The sequence below is a fragment of the Molossus molossus genome, unplaced genomic scaffold (assembly GCF_014108415.1).
Source record: "Molossus molossus isolate mMolMol1 unplaced genomic scaffold, mMolMol1.p scaffold_m16_p_10, whole genome shotgun sequence".
Classification (NCBI taxonomy): domain Eukaryota; kingdom Metazoa; phylum Chordata; class Mammalia; order Chiroptera; family Molossidae; genus Molossus; species Molossus molossus.
Window position 1 is genome coordinate 70942624 of NW_023425345.1, and position 19765 is coordinate 70962388.

Sequence of the window (19765 nt, forward strand, 5' to 3'; positions counted from 1 at the left end):
AGAAGAAAACATAGGTACTAAACTTATGGACATTGGTTGTAGAGAACATTTTATGAACTTGACCACAAAGGCAATGGAAGTAAAGGCAAAAATAAATGAATGAGACTATATCAAACTAAAAAGCTTTTGCACAGCAAAATACACTGACAACAAAAAAGGCAACCAACTTAAGGGAGATGATGTTTGCAAAACGCAGCTCTGAGAACGGGTTAATATCCAAAATATATAAAGAATTCATAGAAGTCAACACCAAACAAACAATCCCATTTAAAAAATGGGCAGAGGATCTGAAAAGACACCTCTTCCAAGAGGACACACACATGACCATCAGATATATGAAAAGATGTTCAATTTCACTAGCTTATTAGGAAAATGCAAATCAAAACTACAATGAGATACCACCTTACAATTGTAAAATGGCTATTATCAACAAGATAAGTAACAACATGAGTTAGAGACATTGTACAGAAAAGGGAACCCTCATTCACTGCTGGTGAAAATGTATAAACTGTTACAGTCATTATGAAAAACAGTCCAGCAGTTCCTAAAAAAAAATTAAAAATAGAGTTACCATATGACCCAGCAACCCCTCTTCTGGTTATCTACCAAAAAAACCTGAAAACATGTATTTACAAAGATATATGCACTACTATGTTCATTCTAGCATTATTCATGGTGGCTAAGACATGGAGACAACCAAAGTGTCATTTGATAGGGGATATGATAAAAAAGATGTGAAATATATATATATACACTATGCAGTACAACTCAGCCATTAGGAAAGATTAAATACTGTCATTTGCGAGAACATAAATGGACCTTGAGAACATTATGCAAAGCAAAATAAGTCAGTCAGAAAAAGCTAAGAACCATGTATGTGGTTGCACTCATTTTTAGGATATAAAACTGAAATTCACAGACACAGACAACAGTATAGTGGTTACCAGAGGGAAGAGGGTGGAGGGTAGTAAAGGTTAAGGGGACCAAATATATAATGACAGAAGATAATTTGACTTGGGTGGTGGGCACACAATACAATATATAGAGCATGTGTCATAGAAGTGTACACTTGAAACTTCTATGATCCTACTAAACAATGTCACCACAATAAATAATAAAATAAATGAAATTGGTATTTTTAAATCCTAAATCCTGCAGTTTCATTTCTTGCTTGGTTTCATATACAACACGGTCTAAAATAAGAATAAAATACAATGTAAATGACAGGTAAACATGGGGGAAAATAATTTCTTTTGGGAAAGAAAAATGATCTTAAAAATTTGAGTAAATAAACAATGTTTATAATGTTTACTTTTCCACATGGTGCTCACTATTTTCATTTAACCATATGTAACTCTTGAATCTGGCAAGGAAAACAAAATGTTCTAGTGTACTTGAAAATAAGCCACTTATATTTGTTTATCTCTAAATCAGTTATCTCTGGAATAACAAAAAAAAATATTTCATTAAATTCTCAAAGAGTGTTTGCCCTTCTCATTTAATGAAAGTGCAACCACACAGAAACATAATTACTTTAATATGACCTTTCTCCTTTTTCTTCTTTTGATTCAAACTGACCTCATCCAGCGCCCCGACTCACCTGTCTTCTCCCTTGCATGTCCACTCCCTTAATCATTAAGCCCTCAGGAGAATGGCATTCTCATCTGCATCAAATAATCTTAGGAAAAAGCCTCAGGTCTATTGACCGCAGAAACAGTTTCAATTAAACTAAAAATAACATCTAAGCCTCAGTTGTGTTTCAGTTCCAGACCCAGAAAAGTGTGAAACCAGACAAAGCAAAGTTATGGCTTACATCAGGACCGGATGCAATTATCAACTACCTGCTTCCCTAGAACAGACCCATCAGTAGAGACCACAACCCTGGCCATGACCCTAACTCCCTTAGTCAGCATGATTAATGACTTTCCCCCTTTATAACCCATACCCTGAAAGCCATCAGGGAGCCAGGTCTTTGAGCATTAGCTCATCTGTGATTCTGGGTGTGGGCCACTTCTTCAATTAATAAACCCATAATTTATTTGTTCAAGCTCTTGTTCACCTCTTATTGGGGTTTGGTGTAGGCAGGTAATTGGACCCTTCTAGTCCAATAACAAATGTAGATTTAGATTTTTCTCCATAATAAACCACAGATATATTGTTAGAAAGTTGGAAAAGAATAACATGCACATTGTACCTAAGTTATCTGTTTGAAGTGTCTACAATTGCAAACCACTTTATGTAAGAAAAAGCTATTACATGCAAAATGTTAAACTTATAACATTGAAAACTTTAATTGTCATATCATATATTCAATATTCATAAAGCTATTATAGGACACAATAATTTCTCTTTAGTGTTGGTGCAGTAAATGAATAAGAATTGATTTGTAATTACAGAGTAAAATGAACTATAGCCTAATATAAATAAATAACTTCCAAATGTGTTTCCTATCAGCTGTATTTTTGTGTTTTGTATTGGCTGAGTAGTTGAGTGAACGGAAAGTAGTTCTTTATAGCACCATGAAACAAATAATGTAAACATCTCTGCTTTATTCTTCTTCTATCTACTAGTATTTTTACAAATCTCTCTCCCAATGCTTCTCTGCAGGCCCTCTTTCCCCGATTGTCATTTTACAGATTTGCCCATTATTTTATCTTTATCCCTCATATCATCCACATTATTGCCTGCCGTATTCTAACCTCTTCGTTTCACTGATCCTTGAAAGCCATGCCTTAAGAGCCTTAGATTTTATAGTCAAAAACAATTCTTAAAATCAAACGCCTTGTATTCTCAAGATAAACTATAAAACTCTCTTAAGACAAACGTGGTTACACTAAAATAAATTATATAGCAAATTCTCTTGTTTTTGTATATTTTATAATTAATAAACTTTATAATTTAGTACATTTTAAACTTACAGAATTGACCAGATAGTACATAAAATTCCACATATCTACCTTCTTCTACCTCCACAGTTTCCCCTACTATTAACATTTTGCATTAGTGTGGTACACGTTACTAATAAAGATTAAATTTTGAATCAATGTTGATACATTATTAAATATAATCTAGAGCTAATGTTAGGGCTCAATTTTTGTGTTGCATACAACAACAGTTTAGTTTGGACAAATGCATATTTGCCATGTATGCACCATTATAGTTTCATACAAAAATAGTTCCAGCAACTCTAAAAATTCCCTGTGCTTCACCTAGTCATCCCTTCTGAAGAGGAACAGAATATGCCTCTTTGACATACTGATTATTTTAAATTGATAATTTTAAAGAAACACCAGACATAGGAGAAGCTCTGAAAATGTATCCTTTTGTAAGGGAAACATATTTTTAAGGAAAATTTCCATTTATAGAGGTGTCTCTCTTTCTGTACAAGGAAAAAAAAAAAAAAAACGACTCTAAATCTCTAGAAAATCTTATCAGGGAGAAGGCAAAGACCTAAATCAGTATAATAACCCTGAACTTTGTTTATTTTGCTTTCTCTGATAACCTCTTGTAATTGGCCTCCCTCATCTCTGAACATCTTCTTTTGTCTTTAGCTGGAGACAGTATGTAAGATGATGTTAAGCCACTTCAGGGAGTTGCCCAATTTTCCTAGTTTCTCCCATCTATACAAGAGGTATACATATTGTTAAACCTTATTTGTTTTTCTATTAATCTGTATTTTACTATAGGGGGCATCTCAGTAAGAAACCAAGAAGTGTAGAAAAAATTATTTGTCTTCCCCAACACCCTCCCCTCCCCACCGAGAACATCTGGCAATCACTGATCTTTTTACTGTCTCTATAGATTTGCCTTTTCTATAATGTTTTATATTTGAACTCATATGTTATTGTAGCCTTATCAGAACAACTCCTTTCACTTAGCAATATGTATTTAACATCCTCCATGTCTCATCATGGCTTGGGTAGCTCATTCTGAATGATATTTCATTATAAATGTATTATAGTTTGTGTGTTTTTTTTTTTTACCTATTGAAAGACATCTTGGTTGTTTCCAGTTTTAAGTAATTATATATATAAAGGTGTTATGAACATTCGTGTGCAGATCATTGTGTGGACATTAGTTTTCGTACCTGAGTAAATGCCTTGGAGGCCTGCCAGTGTGGTGTGTGGAAGCGGTCATTCCGTAACCCATATTTCAGTCTCAGTCTCCCAGTGCACAGCACTTCACAAGAGCTTCTCCGCATTTTCCTTCCTTAGTTGAAGCAGAAAGTCTAGAGAGGGCGATTTCCTCTTACCCAAGTCAGATTCGGGTTTAGTAAATTATTTTCATTTGCTTGGTAGGCATCTATCATGATGGTCCATGAGAACCTGGTGGGACTCCTGAAGGTAAAACCCACCAAACTCCCCAGGAGTGTTTGACCCTCAAGCTGATCACACTCAGCTCCCAGCAGTTTACTGAAGTCACTGTGAGTGTTCTTTGCAGGTTCCAGGACTTCTGCTTTGGGCAAACGGATCTATATTCTCTGTATTCATCTTTCTCTCCAGTTTACAGGACGGTGGTCTATAGCAGACCTCAATTATCTGAAGGATTTAAGAAATACTGTTGATTTTCAGTTTGTTCAGCTTTTTTTTCTGTTGTGAAGGTGTAAGTAATGAGTTACTAGTTCTTTGCATGTTGCAGCAAAAATTGAAAATCTTTCAAATGTAGTTTTGATCATTTATTTTCCTCTCTCTCTCCTCAGAGCACATGGAAAAGAAAGAGGCAGATCAATATGTCTTCAAAATTCATGTTTGAAATATATGTATACTGTTGGCAGATTAAAAAAAACAAAAAAAAATTATGACCAATATGGCCTTACTGTTCCATCAGCTTGACTAAACTTTTTGGCAGACTTCTTGTTAACTCTAGGACCCTGGCCTCCTTTTCTTAGAAAATTTTCTTTAAAAATCATATCATTTTTCCTTCTTCCTTTATCCTTAGATATGTAAATATTTTTAAAAATCTCTTGCCATCTATACAACTGTCTTTCATTAGGACCTTGGAGTATCCTTTCAGAATATAATCTTAAAGGGAGGTAGTACCCCATCTCCCAGTCTCGGTGGGAGGACAGGAAGCTTACTTCAGAATTTTACTCTAAGTTGTGCAATTACCTCCTGTCACAAAGAGAAATCTGACTTTTCCTTGGGGTTAAGCCAGTTAGCAAACACAAATGATCTGTGTTCTCCTTCTTACTTCATTGCTTACAAATCTTCCTACCCTTTGTTTCAACTAAGTCAAGGTCAGACTGAGTTCTGACCTTTCTTTGCTGCTGCAATTATGCACATATGTGTATGTGTGTATATATGTATGCGCATGTGTTAATGAACAAGTGAGAGGGAGATGCAGAGGAAGGTGACTGACCTTCAAAAAATCTTGAGAATGTATTATAACTTCCATGATCCTCAGTTTATATAAAAGGAGACAGTAAGACTGTACATAGATTAAATAGTAAACATAAAAGTACAGTGGAACTCAACATGTCTTTAAAGAATCAAGTTTTCCAGGAGTGATTCAACATCTAAAAATATAAATGAATATTAAACTTTCATGAATAAATTATGTAATTACCTATTTATTTCATTGTCTAATGTAAAAGGCTTTGGTCATTTACATAGTTTGAGACTGCCTCAATTTCCTCAAATTGATTAGAGTTAACCATAGAAATAGTTCAATAGAAAAAATAAAATGTACAACATTGATAATTTCACTTGGGTCAACCTAAATACAGGTTTGTTTGTTTTTGTTTTTGTTTTTGTTTTTATCCTCACCCAAGGACATACATTATATATATATATATATATATATATATATATATATATATATATATATATATATATATTGCATTTATCTTCAGATAGAGCAGGAAGGAGAGAGGGAGGAAGAGAGGAGAGAAACATCAATGTGAGAGAGACACATCGACTAGCTGCCACCCACACAACTTAACTGGGGCCGGGGACAAACTGCAACTGAGGTATATGCCCTTAGTGGGAACTGAACCCTGGACTCTCTGGTCCATGGGTTGATGATCTACTAGTGGTTCTCAACATGTGGGTCACAACACCTTTGGGGTCAAACAACATAACAGTAGCAAAACTAGTTATGAAGTAGCAACAAAAATAATTTTATGATTGGGGGTCACCACAACATGAGGAACTGTATTAAAAGGTCGCGGCATTAGGAAGATTGAGAACCACTGCAACCGCTGAGCCAAACCGGCCAGGGGAAATAAAGGTCTTTCTTGAAGAGTAATTTTGGCATCTGCTTCACAATTTGGCATTTACTATAAAATGTAGTAATAGTTATTATAAATAGTTATTAAATGTATTATTAATTGGGCCCCAATTATATTAGTGTCAAAACTTTAAAAACAGAAATCACTTTAAAATAATTCCTTTTATCCCTGCCCAAATCTATCCTCATATGTGAAAAGAAGAGACTATCTCCCAGTTAGCATCAAATATTCCAGAGATAAACAGAACAGATGCATGTTTGGCTGAATATAGACATAAACATGCACTTCAATCATTTGTTTCTTACTACTTTTACAACGGTAAATTATGGTCTTTTTAAATTAGAGCGCACACCAGGTGGTGAAGAGTTACTTTAAAGTGATATTTCCTTTCATATAAACTAGTATGCCAAGTGATCTTGCACTGCAACAGTTTATTTGCTCACTACACCAATTTATTTACTGCATTAAAATATATTGGAATAAATGGGCATTTCAGCCACATTTGCCATATCGTGTTAGTCTGGCTTTAAACAGAATGTCACTGTAGTGTACCCACCCTGTCTAAAGAAATAAAGAATGATGGATGATAGGGGCCTGCTAAGAAATCACACTATAAAAAATGACACGATTCAGCATAATAAAAAATTTAATTTCTATCCTCACTTTCCTTTATAGGAAAAGAGATATTACATATCAAGGACTATAATAATAATATGATTTTAACCAAAATGAGTTTCATAGGCAGCAAACAGCCTGCTGATATACTTTGGCTTTATCTTGTGTATGTTATTATGATTGTAAATAGTAGAAAAAAGATATATATTCACACACACATATTATATATATTTATATACACATATCTCATATAGTCACACACATATCATACATACTACAGCAGGGATGATTATTCAGTGGGATTTTGATGAATAAGTGCCAGTATATTTCATTTAAAATCATTCAATATTTATGCATATACACATATAAAAAACAATATATGCATAGATTACTTTGTGCAAGAGTGTTTGTACATTTCCAAAAATAATCTGATTATAGTATTACACTTTAGGACACATTAATAAAAATTCCCCACTTAAAAAGTGTTTTGAGTCCATTAATTAAGGGCCCAGGATGTTTGGATTTGGGATGGTAGCATTTTCTATGGCTATTAGCATAATGAAGTCAATTTTACAGGAAGTAAAAAATTAAATCATGGCACAACAGCCAAAGTAATTTCATTCTTTTACACTTTTACAGATCTGTATAATGTAATATCTATTACATGAATGTATAGAGGCTAAAAATGTCATATGTGTGCAACTGGAAAGATAGTTGAAATTGTTATTTTCCTAGTATTAATCATTTAGTATAAACATCTCCAAATTATTTTTCAAACCATGAAATTTGTCTCAAGTCAATTGAGGTGTGTGGGGAGCCAATGAATGCATCTTCTAGAAGAAGTATCACTGCAGATATATTTATTTCCATCTAAAAACATCTCTCTGAGTCCTTTGGATTAATGTCTGGTGTAACCTTTTTAAGGGGCCTGAACTTCAGTGTAGTTACACGTAGGAAACAACTATATGTATTAGAACAATCGCCTCTTTATCAAGTGGCTGTCTGTCTTTTTCCATAGTCATATACTGCCGGCCTCAGAAGCCCTCCTTAATCCATCATTTGTTGGATGCTGATGTGTGACATTGGCCATGCAGGGCCCTCTGAATTGTTCAGCTTTCAGATTCTGTGATGCACTTCCTGACTAACCTCTTTGACCTTCCTCAGCTCTTACCAAGCTCCCACCCAGTGACACAGTCTACAAACTCTTACTGCTATAGTGACTGTTCCAACAGACAACCTCGGTTGGCTCCCCATAAAGATGACCAAAACCCAGTTTCTCTTCTGAATGTAAACTTGTCCACCAGACTGTCATGCTTCCTTGACATAATTACAGGTGGTACAGACTTTTCTAATGTTTCCCTTCATTCTTACCATCACAGGAAGTTCCAGCTGGCCACTGACCTCACAATTCTCCAGGTATTTTGTTGTTGCTGCTGTTATTATTGTTATTGCTTTTTAGAGAGGGGGGAGGAAGAGAGAGATAGAAACATCAATGAGAAAGAACTTCGATTGGCTGCCTCCTGCATGTCCCGCAATGGGGATTTGACCCACGACTTGGGCATGGACCCTGACTGGGAATCGAACCTGCGATCTCTTGGTGCACGGGTCAAGGCTCAACCACTGAGCCACATCAGCTGGGCTTGTTGTTGTTGTTGTTTTCATATATGATATCCAATTTCAAAGAACAGATGGTGACTTTTCCAAAGAGGTCTCTCACTAATTCTCTCTGGTACGTTAAAGTGGTTAGATAATATTTGTTGCTTACTCAGCAAAGATATAGCCAGGAAGTAAGATACCAGTTTTCTCTTTGTGAAAATACCTCTTTCTCCCAGCCAACCTGGTTGAAAGTGGGGCAGAAACATCTCTGAAGAGAAAAAGAGGAATGTGTGGTCATAATACACTAGGTCAACGCATCACAGATTCTAGATTTGCCCTTTTCATTGGATTCTCTTATGTAGGCTGGAAGTGAGTAATCAGAAAGAATTATATGGACCTTTTTATTATTATTTTTGTACATCTCTCAGGAATGGGTATTTTAAAACATGGAGATATTTACTTCACATTATTCCAAGATAACAAAGACAAAATTTAAAACCACCATGTTATTGTTTTTGTTGTTAATATTTTATTTCTTTAGTTTTGCTTTGGCTCCCCGAACATTACATCAGAATTTTTAATATGTTCTTAGGTTAATTTTTAATAACTAAAATGCTTTAGGACACTCGATTGACAAAGATTATGTCCTAATTTCTAAACTGCACTTGGCAGAGAAAAATGTTTTTGAAACTTGAGACAGAAAAATCTGAAAATCTGAACGATTAAGCATTTATCTTTTAAGTGCTAATATAATACTTCCAAGACTCTGCCAAATAAAATTTATTAAGTGGCTCACATCTTTTTTTATTTGAGTGAAATTTATGGTAAATATAGTCCATAACTATTAGATAACAATGCATATCTATACACAAAAGCATTCACTCTACCTTTTAAAAAGTTATATTTACATCAAATTAATAAAAGTCAGATTTGACTTTGGGTGGTGGGCACACAATGCAACATCCAGATGATGTATCAGAATTGTACACTTGCAACCTATATAATTTTATTAACCAGTGTCATCCCAATAAATTTAATTTTAAAAAAGAAATTATAAAACTTATAAAGACATTAAAAGTATTAAAAAATAAAAAAAATAATTAAGTCATAGTAGAATGTTATGCCTTGTAATTTTTTTCTACAAACACAATTATTTTAAAAGAGATTACAGAATGAAATAGATTTTTTTAAAGGCATTTGGAAGAGGTTTAATTTATTTTTATGTGAGTCTGTTCACATTGCTATAACAAAAATACTAGACTGGGTGGTTTATAAACAACAAACACATACCTCACAGTTCTGGAGGCTGGGAAGCCCAAGATTAGGATATTCACAGCTTCAGTGTCTAATGAGAGCCCACCTCCTGGTTCATGGAGGGCCATCTCTTCACAGTCCTCACATGGGAGAAAGGGTGGGATCTCTCTGGGACCTCTTTTCCCAGGGCACTAATCCCATTCATAAGGATTCTACCCTCAAGACCTAATCACCCACCAAAGACCTCCACCCTCTGATACTATCAAGTTGAAGGACAAGATTTCAACATATGAATGCTTTGGGGATATAAACAATTCAGTCTATAGCAGTATGGTTGTTTTGCTTCTCAGGTTGACTCCAGTTTTCTTAGTTTTCTCTTAGGAAGAAACATTCAAAATGAAGTATCTGACATCACATACATTTGTCAAATCTGTAATTTGTGTGAGTTAATATACAATATTGATGCAATTTGTGTGTGTTTGAGAAAAAAATCACTGGCAAAGGGAGCGTGCTGTGTATATTGGCTAGAGATTATTGAATATTATTTTACCTCTTGATACCAACTTTCACAAAAGTTTATGACTCCAATACAGAAAACACAGCTTTGAAAAAGTGTTTCCTTTCTATAGACCTCTTCAAGATTGCACTATATGTGATAAAAAGCCAGTTATCAATGACATCAAAATGAAGTATATAAGTCCAAACTTAAAGTAGTTTACTTTGATAAGTAAAGAAATAGACTTTAAATATGTTTGCTTTTCTTCAGCCAACTTAAGAATAAAAAATACGGAAAAACAAAAGGGAGAACTTTCTGAATAAGAAAAAAAAAAAGTGTGTGTGTGTGTGTATGTGTGTGTGCATGTGCATGGTAAGAGCATAAGGAAAAAAGATTTAATTGAATTGTAAATTTCACAAAAATAGTAGATGTTATTAGTAGAAAAATATTTATCATACATTATTAATCAATATTGATTTATAAACAATTTCAGACTGATCATGTCTAAACCACATTTGAAAATACTCTGACAATGCACACAGTTTTCTCTCTAATGAAAAATACCAGAGTTTTAATAATTACTTTGAGTGTTATTGATTTATATCATGGAGTTTATAACCTCAAAATACATATTTACAATGTACTGAATCATGTATTATAAGAATGGACTCAATTTTAGCCAACAATGAACACTTAGAAAAAGGTGAGTGGTTGTGGATATTGGTTACAACTGGACATACAGATATTTACTCTATGGCACTATTTTGATTCCTATGATCTAATCAACAAGGGTATAGTATTATAGTCTCTCATTTTATTTACTGTATTTCTAATTAAAATCAGTAATTATGTCATTCTGGGGTGATTCTAACAGGAAAAGTCAACACCTGATTAGGAGGTTATGCTCTGGAAAGAGAAACTGAACTTGAACAACACAAAGGGTAAGGGAAAATCAAGGCTGAGTCACAATGATGCAGACAATCCAGTTTATGGAATAAGAAAAGAGAGGGTGGCAGGGTGAATATGAATAATGTGTCAGAAATAAGTTAAACATGCAAGAGTAAGACATCCATATAACAAAGAAAAGAGGAAGTTGCGACACTTGAAGTTGAAAATCAAAGCAATGTTCTGTATGATTGCGATAAATATCAGATTTAATGCATTGCAATAAGTAAAAATCACAGGCAATATGAAAGAAAATAAAAAATGATTATGACATGGAATGTAAGGAGAGAAATTTTTAGAGTTGAAACTTATGTAGCAGTTAAAACATATATATTAAAGACTTTGAGGCCCATGCTTTAGGAAATAAAGTTTTATGGTAAGAATTGAGTAACTAATGGAAGTTTGAAGAGAGTTAGGAATTTGGAAGGTAATAGCAGGGTGTTCTCCCAAAAATGTATACAGGGTGTCTGTAGATCCTATTATAATTTGAAAATAACATGTATTTTAATAAATACTTTATTCAAAGATGTGTATTTTGGGAGTGTATTTTGGGACACTCTATATTTCAATAATATGGATTCTGGTATAAAAGTACCTAGGCTGAATTTTTGCTTTGTTACTTTCTAGCTGTGTGATCTTGGGCCAGACAGCTAACTCTGCTTCAGATTTCTCTTCTGTAAAATAAGGATAATAATTGTACCTACTTCATAATGCTACAAAAATTAATAAACTCAATCATTTGATATTTGTAAAGGTCTTAAAAAGAGCCTTTAGCACAGTCACTGCTAACTGCATTTGGATAATTGCATTTATTGGCTCTTGGAAAATGGTGAACAGTTATCGACAAAGCACCAACTGAATTTTTTTAGCAAGAGATGACAATGACTGGATTGCTAAAGCTTCTTGTGCAATACTTTTGGTCAAGCCTGAGTCAAATAATAATCCATTAGGTGTTTCTGTGTTCCAAGATTATTTTAATCAAAAGAGAGCCTTTTGCATTTTATTTTGGGTTTCACACAGTTACTTAAATATCAGGTAACTGTTAATAGATTATGAATCTGTACAGATTTCTGGCAATTTACTGATACAAGTCAAAACTTCTCAGTATAGATGGGACTCAATAATGTGTCAGCTGTACTAACATGAAACAGAGATGAGACTAGCTGGAAAAGGATGCAATGTTCGATATCGAGATAAAATTGTCAGACTTGAGTGATAATAACACACACACACACACACACACACACACACACACCATGTTGCTGATGCTATTGTTTGCTGAAACACCAGAATAAGTCACAGATATCTTTACATTTTACACTAAATATCTTAATATATAACTATAATATCAATTCCTGGCATACAGACAGACAAATAGACTAATGGAACAGAATAAAAAGCCTAGAAATAAATCCATACCTATATGGGTCAATAAGGATACCAATAATTGCACAGTGAGAAAAGAATAGTATCTTCAACAAATGCAAAAGAGTAAAATGGGACTCTTATCTTTGTACCATACACAAAAAACAACTCAAAATAAAGACTTAAAAGTAAGACTTTGAAGCACAAAATTCGAAGAAAACACAGAAAAAAATCTTGAGATTGGTTTTAGCAATGATTTCATGGATATGATACCAATACCACAGGTAACAAAAGCAAAAATGGACAAGTGGGATTATACTAAAAGAAAAAGCTTCTGTACAGTAAACAATCAACAGAATGAAAAGAAAAGGAAGAAAATATTTGCAAAACATATATCTGATAAGGGGTCAATTTTCAAAATATATAAGGAACTACTACAACTCAATAGCAAAAAAACAAATAGCCTGGGCAAATGACTTGAGCAGACATTTTTCTAATAAGACTTAAAGATGGCCAACAGGTATATGAAAAGATTCTCAGCATCCCTAATCATTAGGAAAAAGCAAATCAAAAGCACAATGAGATATCGCCTCATACTTTTTAGATAGATTTTCTTTAAAAAAAAAATAAAGAGAAGAAAGTAAAGTAAAGGGAAGGGAAGGGAAGGGAAGGGAAGGGAAGGGAAGGGAAGGGAAGGGAAGGGAAGGGAAGGGAAGGGAAGGGAAGGGAAGGGAAGGGAAGGGGAGAAGGGAGGGAGGGAGGGAGGGAGGGAGGGAGGGAGAAGGAGGAAGGAAGGAAGGAAGGAAGGAAGGAAGGAAGGAAGGAAGGAAGGAAGGAAGGAAGGAAGGAAGGAAGGAAGGGAGAAAGGGAGGAAAAAGGAAGGAAGGAAAATGTTGTCGAAGTTGTGGAGAAACTGAAACTCCTGTACCTTGTTGATGGAAATGCAAAATGTTGATGGGAAACCAAAATATAAAAAACAACCTAAATGTCCAGCAACAGATGAGTAAATAAAACAAAATCCATTTTTCATTCATTGGACTATTATTCCATCATTAAAAAGGAGAAAACCTGCAATACGTGAAAACATGGATGAACATGAAGATTATGCTAAGTGAAATAAGCCAGTCATAGAAGAACAAATACTGCATGATTCCATTTATATAAGATACTGAAATAGTCAAACTCAGTGAATCAAAGAATAGACCAGCAGTTTCCAGAAGCTGTGGGGAGGTGGAAATGGGGAATTGCTAATCAATTAGTCTATGATTTCAGTTATGCAAGGTACGTTATAGATAGCTTTACAACAATGTGCCTGTTGATAGTAAATACTGTATGGTATACGTAAAAATCTTTAAGAGGTAAACCTCATGTTAAGTATTCTTAACATAACAAAAAATGTTGAAACTGCAATATCTAAATTACACATAAGAAATTTCACATTAATACTCTAATATTACCTACTATTCAATCCATGTTTAAATTGCTTCCATTTTTCTTAAAATATAATTTGTGGTTATTTTATTCCAGGATCCAGTGACTAATCATAGATTGCATGTTATTGTCATGTCTCTTTAATCTCCTTTAACTCAGAAGGATCCCCTGACATTGTTGTCTTTCATGACATTGATATTGTTCAAGAGTCCATCACATTTTTTTATTAAAAAATGTTGCATAATTTCAATTTGTCTTATTATTTTCTCATAATTAGACTTAATTTAAAACTTTTCTCAACAATACTATATAGGTGGTATTATTTTACCTTCTATTGCACATATTGATTGGCAAATACCATTTAATGTCAGTTTGACTCAGTTAAGGTGGTTCCCATCTACTGCAAAATGTCATTTCATTTAAAATACTTCTTCTCCAAGTATACATATATTAGCAATGCAGGGCTATTTGAAATTGAGACTCTCTTCTCAGTATGTTTTATAAAAAGACTTCTTCCTATGACTATGGCCTCTTTTGTGGGGGGCATTCTTGGTTCAGAATTGTTTCCCACACTAATTTGTGATGACATAATAGATCAGGAGAGTTCACAATGGCAACCTGTGAACAACCCTAATTGATTGAAATAAGGCGTTAACTTTATTCCTCAAAGAACAAAGTTCTGCTTTACAGAACTATCAATTTTATCTGCACACAAATTTGTCACCAAAAACACAGATTTGGCTGCCTACTGCAACAAAAGCCAAACTCGTGAGACAGGTGCTGGTGGAAAAGGAAAGAGGTTTAATTCAGGTGTTATGACCTGGGAGAACTGTGGACTCTAGTCTCAAAGACCATTCCTCTTTCCTGCTCAATCCCAAAGTTCTTATAGTCATGGGGAGGGGAGGGCTTTTTTCTGTACAATTATCTTGCTAGCTTTTGGTCCACTTGTGACCTAAACATTAATCTTTCTAACCTTTGATGCACTAGAGCCCTGTCCATTCACCTTTCTAGACTTTGACATGCCCAGTGTAAGAACGTTTCCCTGTGTCATCTTGGTCAATGGGGGAGACTCCCTGGCACTCCCTGACTATCTAGGGGAGGGCTGGGAATATCCAGCCCATGGGCCATATAAGGCCCATGAAATCAATACCAGCTAACATCACACACCTCACCAAATTAGCCTGACCAAATATAGCAGGCTAATTTTTAAGTTGATAATTTTGTATGGCTTATGAATGATGTTATACATATCCAAATGGCCCTTGGCAGAAAGAAAAGGTTCTCCACCCCTAATCTAGGGTAACAGATTGATCTCAATCACCCTAATTTGAGTTTAACTGCAGTTGGTAGTTCCCTCTCATATATTTTGATGCAGGGTTATGGGTATCTGCTATTAAAAAAATAATAATAAAGAAAAAAAGTGTACCTGTTCTCTTTAATTTTCCAGATTTCCAAAAGGAGAGAGCAAAAATAAATAATTTAACATCAGAAACGACTGAAATGAGGCTCCTTCTGTAACTGATAATTTCTCTCCCTGTTTATTTAGACCATATTCAATAGTACTCTCAAGCACTGCTTACATGTAAGCTCTTTATGAACACTCCTAGATCCTCAAATACCTCTCTGACTAATAGCAAGACATCACTTCCTAGAGCATTTTGTTTTTATCCTACACTCTACACAGTGATAACCTGTATCATACAGTGTTCCAGAAACTTCCCTAAGCACCATACATATATTATTTAACCCTCATACTGCCACATGCCATTTTAATTATCATACTCACCTATACATGAGTAATTCATGGCAAAGAGAGGTTTTGAGATAGAACAATGTCGGAAACGAGAATTCATATCAAGATTTTTTCTATTGAGCATCTTCCCTAATCTCTCCATTCTAGTGCATCCTGATATGCATCCACGCTCTATCAGAAGCTCAGTAAGTAGTTCTTAAATCAAAGCAGAATTAACAGCTATATCAGTCTCTCTTTGCATCTATATAAAATAGCTGTACTAAACTTCTCCCTACTGGTTGCTACAAAACAGAAGCAAAACTACTAACCACTGCCTCTAAAGGCAGAGATTTTGTAAAAACGTTAATAACAACAATAACAAAGTAACAGTACATCAGAAATATTCTTTATGATAAGCTGCTGGTTAGAATTTGTTCACAGTTGGCCATTTGACTGTATTGGCCAAATCAAGTAATTATTTTTCTGTCACTGCTACAAGAGTATCTCATACTTGCCCCTGACTTCTGGAATTCTGAACTCCAGCATGCAAAGAGGGACGTATCAGTCTTACGCTTGCAGGGAAATTCAGAATTTAGCTGTCAATCCTAGAACAACCAAAGTAACTTGACTCTTTACATCTCCTTCTTTGTTTTTCATATTTAACTGGAAAAAAATATTAATTAAAAATAATTCTAGTGAACTGAAAACTGTTATTCAAAATTGTCACTGCTCCTCACACATTTGATGAGATACCAAGGTGCTGCACTAACTACATTAATCACTGACAGGACCATTGTTAAAAATAAAACCTATATTGCCCTGGCTTGTTTGGCTCAACAGGTAGAGAATTTTCCGAAGATCAAAGAGTCATGGGTTTGATTCTGGTCAAGGGCACAAAACTCGGTTGCAGTTCGAGCCCTGATCAAGGTCATGCAGGAGGCAACCAGTCCATGTGTCTCTCTCACATTGATGTTTCTTTCTTTCTCCCTCCCTCCTTCCCACTCTATCTGAATAAAAATGGAAAAATATCCTCAGTGAGAATTTAAAACAAAATAAGATTTTACATTAGATGATATAGATATAGATATATATTCATGACATTAAAGATGATAAAGCAGATTTTATTGAGTACCACTGCAATAGGTATGGAGACACTTGCAATAGGATTTTACACTGGGAGAGAGAGAAATTGGGCTCAACACCAAATATAGCACAGACAAGTGGGAATTTATAGCCAAGGAGTAGGGGGTGGCGGTCAATGAATGGAAAACTACTAAGAGGTAAAATTAGGAGTAAGGGGAATTTTGGCTAAACTGACCTAATAGGACTCTTGCTGAAGAGATGCCAGAGTGATCAGACATGCATGACCTGGGAGATGGTGAAGGATGAGGAACTGGATTAGATATCAGGGTGATCAGATATTTAAAGTGAAGGGTTCTTAATAAACTGACTTAGCAAGATTCTGGCTGAAAGTGAATATATATATATATATATATATATGTATATATATATACATATATACATATATATATATATATATATATGATTTTTTAGAGAGAGAGGAAGGGTGAGGGAGAGAGAAGCATTGATGTGAGAGAGAAACATTGGTTGGCTGCCTCCTGCATACCTCCTACAGGAAACTGAGCCCACAGCCCAGGCATGTGCCCTAAGCAGAATTGAACCGGGACCACTCAGTCCATGGAAGGATGCTCATTCCAACTAAGCCACACCGGTCGGACTGAAAGTGAATAATTAAGAGCACAGATGAGCCTAGGAGAAGGTTCAGGAGTCTGACTAAAGTTTGATCAAGGAAAGAATTTTTGTCACCAGTGAAGTCTGGATTTAGTAGTTAATGGTGTCTGGGATTAGCTCTTTCTATAATTTTACAGTGGAAGCAAGCAAAAGATAGAGCATCAGTGGAGCAATCTTGTTTTAGTCAACATGAACAAAGAAGGTAATGCAAACAAGATTATTCAACAGATACATTTACTTATCTAAGTCAAAATCCTATAATAAACAGACTACAGTATATTTTTAGAAGACAAAATTACTGGATTTTTATACAGCATTGAGAATTTACTTCACCTACATCACAGATTATTGCTCATTTAACCTCTATGTTTCATAACAGAGTTGATCCTTGAACAATATGGATCCACTTATATACAGATATTTTTTCAATAAATGTGTACAGTACCATAAATGCATTTTCTCTTCCTTATGATGTTCTTAATAATATTTTCTTTTCTCTAGCTTACTTTATTGTAAGAATACAGTATAATACATATAACACAAAATAAGTGTTAATCTGTTTCAGTAAGGTTCCTGGTCAACAGTAGGCTCTTAGTAGTTATGTTCTGGGGGAGTTAAAAGTTATACATGTAGCCCTGGCCGGTTTGGTTCAGTGGTTGAGCGTCGGCCTGCGGTCCTGAGAGACCCGGGTTCGGTTCCCGCTAGGGGCATATACCTCAGTTGCAGTTTGTCCCTGGCCCTGGTCGGTTGTGTGGGTGGCAGCCACTCGATGTGTTCCTTTCACATCGATGTTTCTCTCTCTCTCTCTGTTCCTCTCTCTCCCTCCCACTCTACCTGAACAAAAAATGGAAAAGTGTCCTCGAGTGAGGATAAAAAAAAAAAAAAAGTTATACATGTATTTTCAATTGTGCAGGGAGTCTGTGTCCCTACCCCCATGCCATTCAAGGGTGAACTATAATGTCAAGAGAAATTTAAGCACCCTTTCAAATAATACCATGTTTAAGTAATACACTTCACCATTTGAGGAATTTAAAATAAGTAAAATAGTTTTTAAATTTTTAATTCGTGTTTGAGAAGAATTGCCAAAGATGGATTGAGGGAAAAATGCATGATTGAAGTACTATAAATTTGACAGATTGATAGAGAGGTAATGTAATTGAGCAGTTAAGAGAATATGAAAGATTTTAAGGTGGAATGTTTATAATTTAGACAACTTGAATATAAATGAAGTTGGCAAGTATGACCTTTTACTAGTATCTTCTTTGAAACTAAGAATAAAACACTTTGCAAAAGCAGGTACTGATTGACCTCACCACCTACAGTATGATAATGCACTATTTTATTTAAAAAGTTGAAATAAGTCAGAAGGTAATGTTTATTTTACTTTGTGGAAAAGAATATAAAAAATGTGTCCTTCAATCCTTTTTAGCAGTAAATTAAAATACCTTTTTGTCATCTCATTGTCTCCAAATAACTTGACATTTAACAGCTTAAAATGCAATCAGCACTAAATATTAAGCATTCATCAAAAGAAAATTTAGATCAAATATTTATTTCATATGTTAAAGAAAAAAATGTTAATAACACTAAACCAGTAATCTCAATTACTAAAGGAAGTACAGGATTGTTGAACACAAGACACTGTTTACATTTCATCCAGAATCATTTCCTATACCTGCTTTATGAGCAGCATTCCACTCGACTATGAATAGTTAATCAGTCTTCTCTTTGAAACATTTTCTTCACATGGCTATCAGTACATTTAAATTCTTTCTTGATTATCTACCTACATTAATGCCTTCTCCTCAGTCTCCTTTGATAGTTTCTTTTTATTTCCTTAACACTGCTATTCCCCAGGGCTCTGCCTCTTGACTTCTATTTTATATTTATAACTACTTAATGAGCTCAGTCACATGCCTTTATCTATATGGTATCTTTATGTATATTATTGCATATTTTAAATTTATATCTCCGGTCAGAACTTTTAATCTGTCCAACTATTTCCTAGATATTTCCAACCTTACCCAATTTCCTACTTAACAGAAACTCAACATGCCCTGAACTGAACTACCATTCTTCTCCATCCTTAAATCTACATTATGCACAATTTCCCCTTTCTCAGTTAATAAAAACCCCATCTCCAAGTAAAAGCCTAGCAACACGCTTAACTCCAGTTCTCTTAAAGCTTACATGCACTGTCTCAGCACTTCATTTTGCTTGTTTTGTAAAATACCAAGTCCACTGCTATTTACCCTGTGCAAGCCACAACCATTTCTAACCTGTATTAATGAATTAGAAGGATTCAATTATTCAATCTATTTTCAGTACATTAGCCAGAGTAATCTTGTCA